Below are 7,135 nucleotides of genomic sequence, written 5' to 3'. Positions count from 1 at the left end.
TCTGTTACTGGAGTGGTTTGAACCATGCAGCTTTCAGTGTTCCGCTTGTGTGGGATCAAATGGCAGGTTGTAGATGGCCAGCCTTTATTTCCCAATTTTCTCTGTCTGCTGGGATCTCTGGTGCTCTTTAGAGGGCTTATCTTGTAAGTTAGGATACTACAACTGTCTCTTTGGGAAGCAGGAGAAGGTGATGGTGCCACCTGTCTCTGTGCACGTTCTCCCTGAAATGCCTTCACCATATAGCATGATTTTCTTCAGAGGGATGTTGGGCCTGTGGTGGGACTGGTTTGTAGCAGGATTGATATCAGGCTGCTAACTCTTTCCTGCTGTGGAAACACTCTGAATGCTTTACTTTTCATGAAGTGGCCATATGGCATTTTTCCATTGTGTCACCCAGCTGGCATCACATGAAAGGAATTGTTACTGAAGATACTCTGCTTATGAGCTGTGTAATTTAAAGAATCGGGTAGGAACTTGGACTAAAATATTGAAAGCATATTGATTGCCGTAGGCAGCGAGCATTTCCATATTGTGCATTCCAAGTGACAGAGTCTGGTACTATATTGAAAAAAAAAACCTCCTTATTTTTTGCTAGGTTCTTTGGCTTTTATAACTCTGTTTTCTGAAAAGTGTTTTGAGTAAAATATCTTTCTCGAGTATGCAGTCTGCTTTTCTGGGAGGAGCTGAACACTTGCAGCACATCTTGTCTTAAGGAAAGTTGGTTTCCTGTCACTTTATCCCAGTGATGCTTGGAGGTAGATGTTGGTCTTTTACATGTAGAGACACAGGGCAGATTTTGTTCAGGTTTTATTGCTTCATCAAACATCCTAGGCTAACAGTTGGGAATTTTTTTTGCCAAACACTGTGTTTTCTTTAGTAAATCTTTAAACAGCATCTTCTATAGGTGACTGTTGTAAAATGGAGAGCAAACTTGTCTCATAATGCAGTGAGAAGAGAAGGGAATAAAAGCCTGGTATCTTTATCTTTCTGGAAAACAGCTCTGTCCCTGCAAAATGCTCAGTGGAGTCCTAAATTTCCAAATGCTGGAGACAAAATAAGCACCAATTGAAATAGTCTGTCATCAGCAGAGCTTAACTTAGGAATTCCACTCTGATGTTTTAAGCATCCATATGAAAAATAAATATTTTGAGTAGAATAAAGCATTGGAGGAGGGAAGTTTGGCAGAAGTTCAGTGGGAAGAAGTCTCAGATCCCACCTGCGGCTTTGTCTGAATAATGTGGATGGTGGTTTTGACTTCATGCACGTAACAGCTGCCTCGCTGTAAAAGTCAAAATTGTGGTGCATAAGGCAGCAATAAATCCTGGGGCTGGGCCTGCGGGGGTGTGGGGTTTTTGTAGGGTTTGGGGTTTTGTTGTTAACGTGCAAGAGCCTAGTACAGTTTTAGGTTTCCAATACAAATGAATTTTTGATTTCTCACTGAAAAGCGATCTTGTCTTAAGTCTTGTCTTTCAGCTAGCACTGTTTTGGTGAGGCAACAGTTGATTGCCCTTACCAGATCTGTGACCATCAGATTCACTTCCTGCCCTTCCCAACTAGAATATTCTTGTTACTGCTGGAAGTTCTGAGCTTGGATACATGACAATATTTAAAATAAACCCTGACTGTCTGGCTATACTTCCATTCTATTTTGTCCTCAATCATAGGAAAAAGGCTCCTTTGAGAAACGCTCCCATATGAAATACAGAGTCACATATATGCAGATCTGTTCAGTGAAACAGAACATTGTTGTGTAGTCACTTTCAGATGATAACTGCACGTTAAACTTCTCCAGTAGCTAGTGGCAAAGTGTCCTGAGACATGTTGGATGCCAAAGGCTTCTGCTGAGCTACAATAATGGGTCATCGCTGCAGCTTTAGAGTGGGAAGATCCATTTGGGGCATGGGAGGAGTGGGAGAAAGGTCGTTCATCATACGTTGGCTTGTAAGTCTCCCGATCTCCAGCTATTGTACGTAATTGTGTCTTGTAATCCTGTTAAATGAACTGGGTTTCATTTTAAACGATGGGCTGTTCAATCTTGTGATTCTAATTGGGGAAAAACTGCCCAAGAGAGTAACACTTTCTGATAAGAATCTTTCTTGTTTTTTATATTCAACTGATATGTTTCAACTTGCTATAAATATTTACATCCCTGTGCTATGGTTGTTTAGATTCAGTTGCTCTTCAACTTCCCTGATGTCTAATTCCTAATCAGTTAGGGATAATTATATTCTTTGCTAGTCTTCTCTTTTGCATTTGGAGGGAATGCATTCTACTTCTAGTGCTTTTTTCATTATCACGAAAAGAGGACAAGAGGGAGCGGCCTTAAGTTGCACCAGGGGAGGTTTAAGTTGGATATTAGGAAAAAATTCTTCACTGAAAGGGTTGTCAAGTACTGGAACAGGCTGCCCAGGGAAGTGGTGGAGTCACCATCCCTGGAGGGATTCAAAAGATGTGTAGATGTGGTGCTTAGGGACATGGTTTAGTAGTTTGGTGGTGAACTTGGCAATGGTGGGTTTACGGTTGGACTAGATGATCAAAATGGTCTTTTCCAACCAAACTATTCTATGATTCTATGATCAAAAAGCTGCTTCAGCTTTTTGGACAAGAATGTCCTACTTCCAACACATCTCACTTTGTTTCAACTCCCTTTATCTTCTCATTTCTCTTCCCAGGGAACTCAGAAGTTTCCAAGATTAGCCTTACCCCATTCTTTTCAAGAAGACTGTTGTCTGAAGGAAACAGGAGACTTTTCTAAGGTCATTATGCCTAGATAATTAGAGACTCTTTCTTGGGGAATTTCTGCACATGTGCATTCATCAAATTAAAAAGCGGGATTGCAATTAAGAGGCAGATGGGTTTTCATGGTTTTTAACTGTAAATATCCTCATGTGGCCTCAAAATCAGAGCCATCTCCAGGTATCTAGGGCACAATGCTGAGATTGCCATGTAGCAGAAAGTGCTTAACTGCTCTTCCCAGGGTATCCTTGAAGAAAGTTTTCCGTGTGTCCTCAGTACCTACTACCTTGTTGTACTCTTCTGCTAGGGGAAGGTATTCTTCCAGTCACAGGTTAGAGTAGGTCTCTGCAAGCCAAGTTGGCGTTAGCTACAGTCACACATTGAACTTCTGCTGAAGACAAGGATTTGTTTTGGTTTTGTTTACTCAGGGTTGTTATAACCTACCCCTGTTCCATAAAAGCTTGTTCTAGCAGTAGGTGGAAATAATCTACAAGTCTGCAAAATATCAGGAGCACACAGGTCAGTGTTGCTAAAGGCTGGGATTTGAGCTGGGTGGACATCTCTGACACACGTGCTGTCTGCTCAGAGGACACCCCAGTAGCTTCTAATGCTGAAGGTGCTCTGTCGTTCAGCCCTGTGGATTAGAGGTGATTTTTGTTGTGCATAAATCAGTGGAAGCCTGGCATCTGTCAGCATGCAGGCTCGTCTCCAATTGAGTTGGGGTGCCCTGTCTGGCTTGTTTTCCTGGAAAACTCAGTTCTGAGCAGAGTGATTTGTGTAAGAGTTTCATTGTCTCTTGTTGCCTGATACCAGCTGCTGGTTTGTGGGGATAACTGACATCACCTGTACTTAAAAACTTCCATTGCTTAACAGTGCACTGCAGCTGAGGAAAGGGCAAGATATCTGTTTGTCCCAGATACTTTTGAATGCCCTATTTCAGCGGGAAACTTGATGTTTTGGTATTTGAAAAACCCTCCAAACGTCCCCTGTGGCTTTGAAATGATGCCACATTTTGGAGGTTTGGATTCATGCCTCCAGTTATTTTTGAAAAGAACAGGAACCTAAAAATAACCATGTGTACTTTTCCAGGCAGAAATGACTAGTTTTTGTGAGCCAAGTGTTTGCATGGAGGCTGCTGGAATGAGGCATTCTGCGTGTGAATTTATGGCTTTGTGTAGCCGGTCAAACAGAGCGTTACCAGAGAGACTCCCAGCCCAGAGCTGGGGTGAGAACAGAGCTCTCCTCCGCAGCAGAGGGGCTTGACCTTCATCAACTGTTGCTCTGCTACGTGATGAATGCACAGCCTCTGCAGTCTACCTCTTGTTGTTTCCCCCCCCCCCCCCCGGGCAGTGACCTGCCAATTTTCTTCGAGTTACAGGAAGAGTTACAGGAATCAGATGCCATTGAGCGTATTTCTGCAGTCTCAGTAGAGTAAATTTATCTGTTTGAAAAAAAAAAAAAACCTGAATAAAAACCTGTTTTGGCTTCTAAATTTAGAAACAATGCAGGCTGGCAGCTCTCTGAAGCGGATTTCACTGAGCTAATTAGCCTTTTAGATAAAGCAGGTCTCCTGCATTGTCTAATCAGATGAAAATATCTGCATTACAGATGGTCCCTTCCATTCATTATTCACTAAGGAGATTAAGTTTCGAAGAGAGAGGAGGAACATGATGGGGGTGGGGACACTGGTGGGAAGAGATTGAGTGCATCCTCGTAGCTGTCACCGCTGTTGTGCACAGATGTGCCACCTTCTCTCTACATGACAATAATGGACCATGTTCTACTGGTTCAGCTGCTGCAGCCCTGGCCCAGGAATTAGCTGGAGTTTTCTTACCAGTTCTTGTTTCACTCTCAAAATTATTGTAAACCACAGACTTGACTGGGATTTTAGGGGGATTTTGTTGGATTCCCTGTGTCAGTTGATTGGAAAGGCCCTACTTTCCTCCTTTCAGGCCATCATTTATTGATCACTGCTCCCCAAGTACAAGACAGTGAAGAAACTGGTCATCAGGAGCAGTCAATCAGATAGCTCTTGTACTCTGTTATGAATGCAGCAGAGCACTGATCCAGGAATCACTGTCCTGCTTCCAGAGAGGAAAAAAAAAAATAACCAATTTTCTCCCAACCACAGTTGACCATCTGGTTATTTCTGTACTCCAGTATTTTTCCTGGTGAGATTTTTCCCTCTACTATTGGCTAAGTATGAGCTAGGCTAGCATTATGATACAAAAATAGACAGGTTTAAACAGGGCTGTGGTTCATTTGAATTGTAACATGGCTTTGTCTGGCAAAAGTAGACAGAGAGAAATAGAATTCAGCCTCCATATATGTTATACCAGGTCAAAGCATGGAGATTTTGTTTCTAACCATGCTCTTCCTAACCACACAGGCAGGGCAAACATAGTGTAACTGCATCCAAATAAAGCCACTTAGGTTAGATTTCAAGACCTTTATATGAAGCTTAATATTTCAAAATAGTTCCATGTTAATCTGGTGCTTTGTTCTCCTCCTAGACTATGGCTTTATAATCATGCTTCCTTATTTTTCAGATGTTTTCCTTTCTCTTGTTAGTGTATGAAAACCTCATGTAGACATTAGAAACTGTGTGGTGTGGAGAACTGCAATATAGAAGCTGACTTGCAAAAATTGTTGTAAAATAAATAAGTTGCCTTGCACGTTTTTTTTTTTTCCTGTTTTGTCTTGGTTACTCAACCATGAATCTATTTACTACAAAACCAGATAAGACTTTGTGACAAAATTATGTCTTAAAAATAATCTAGAGATGGTCTCCATTCACAAATCGGGCATACAGAGCTCCAGAAAAAATATTTCCATGTATGAGGTGAGAAGAACTCAATACTCTTTAGAACTATTCTGATTTGTGTTGAGTTTCTGCTTTAGATTTTGAAAATACCCAGTAGTATGTTGTTAAGTTGGATCTCTCTGAGTTCAGTCTCCAACATGTTTTGTTTTTACTATAGTGGGGATATCAACACATGTACCCTCTCCTAGTAGATGTGAGAATACAGGTAGTAATTCTGTTTTAAAATCTTCTTTCAGCCTAGCTGCTTGGTGGAACAGATAATTCCAACATCAGTTATTCTGACCTGCTGTTTTCAACATGTTTAGTTTCTAACACTTCAGGCTCTTTGCAAAGTTCTTCACCTCTTGCTCAGGAGCCCTCGATGTTTGCTTTTCTCAGCCCTCTTGCACAGTGTGTGGCAGCAGGGCATTTGGACTTCTTTTTTGTTTGTTTTTTGGTTGTTTTTTCCCCCCCTCCTTTTCTCCTGAGAAGCAGACCCGCTCCTATTGGCAACCGTGGCTTTGTCCTTCGCTATGGCTCAGGCAGGGTTACCCCTGTTTGTCATCCCTTCTGAGGCTCTGAGTGGCATCAGGCTGCTCCATTGGGAAGAGAAACCTGTGGCAGAAGACATCAGGTTCTTATGTTCACTGCGGCTGGTATCCTGGCTTAGCTAGCAAGGTTTGGAAGTAGCTTGAGCATGTCTGCATTGCAGTGGAGGCACTTCTGTTTGAGTTGCCACGGAACGAGAATAGGGGCAGGTGTGTGAAATGCTTCACTTCTTTCCATACAAAGGAGTATATGCAGAAAAAGGATGCTAAGCAGTCACTGCTGTTGCTTTGATGTTCCTGAGGTTCTGATATAACCCATCATCTTATTTGCCCCTTCAAAGTTTGTCATCATCATTAATTATATAGTTGCATATTATTTTTTCTCTCTTCCTCTTATCTTCCTCTCCCAACCCTCCTGACTTACTTGTGGCACAGCAAAACAGCACGGCCCATAGATTCCTCTCTCATTTCAAAAGCACGACTGAGAAAACATTAATCTGTGGAAAAGCCCTGTAGTTGTGGGTATTTACATAGGACTTGATGTGGTTTCATCAGAAAGGTACTATATAAGTCACTGAAGTCATAACTGTAATTATTTTCAAATAAGGTCTTTACGTTGCTTGATTTCCAATTTACTGTTAGAAGTGTTCAAGATTTATATTTATTTAGTACCACAGAAGAATCACAGAATCATTAAGGTTGGAAAAGACCTCTAAGATCATCAAGTCCAACTGTCAACTCTGATGCTTGTCTGTCTTGCAACAACAGTCTTTCCAGCAAGCATTGTGCCAAATCTCTTTGCTCTGGTTCCCCCTCTGCTAAGAGGGGCTGACCAAACCACGGGGGTCAGCAAGGACTTGGGGAGACATTCACTCATCATCTCTGGGGGGGTACAGCATTCACAAAATCACAGAATCACATAATATTAGGGATTGGAAGGGACCTCAAAAGATCATCCAGTCCAACCCCCCTGCCAGAGCAGGAACCTAAATGAGATCACACAGGAAGGCGTCCAGGTGGGTTTTGAATGTCTCCAGAGAAGGAGACT

At 42.0% G+C, this 7,135-nt stretch overlaps 1 protein-coding gene across 1 annotated transcript in view; it reads left to right on the top strand.

The window, feature by feature from the left end:
- DOT1L (DOT1 like histone lysine methyltransferase) overlaps window positions 1–7,135 on the top strand; it is a gene marked incomplete at its 5' end in the record, with an annotated part of 54,668 nt that overhangs the window by 15,867 nt on the left and 31,666 nt on the right. The gene's annotated exons all lie outside the window — the stretch shown is intronic.

This window comes from Antrostomus carolinensis, unplaced genomic scaffold (genome assembly GCF_000700745.2).
Source record: "Antrostomus carolinensis isolate BGI_N321 unplaced genomic scaffold, ASM70074v2 scaffold21924, whole genome shotgun sequence".
Lineage (NCBI taxonomy): Eukaryota > Metazoa > Chordata > Aves > Caprimulgiformes > Caprimulgidae > Antrostomus > Antrostomus carolinensis.
The sequence above is the reverse complement of the archived record's forward strand: the minus strand, read 5'-3'. Positions and strand labels throughout refer to the sequence as shown.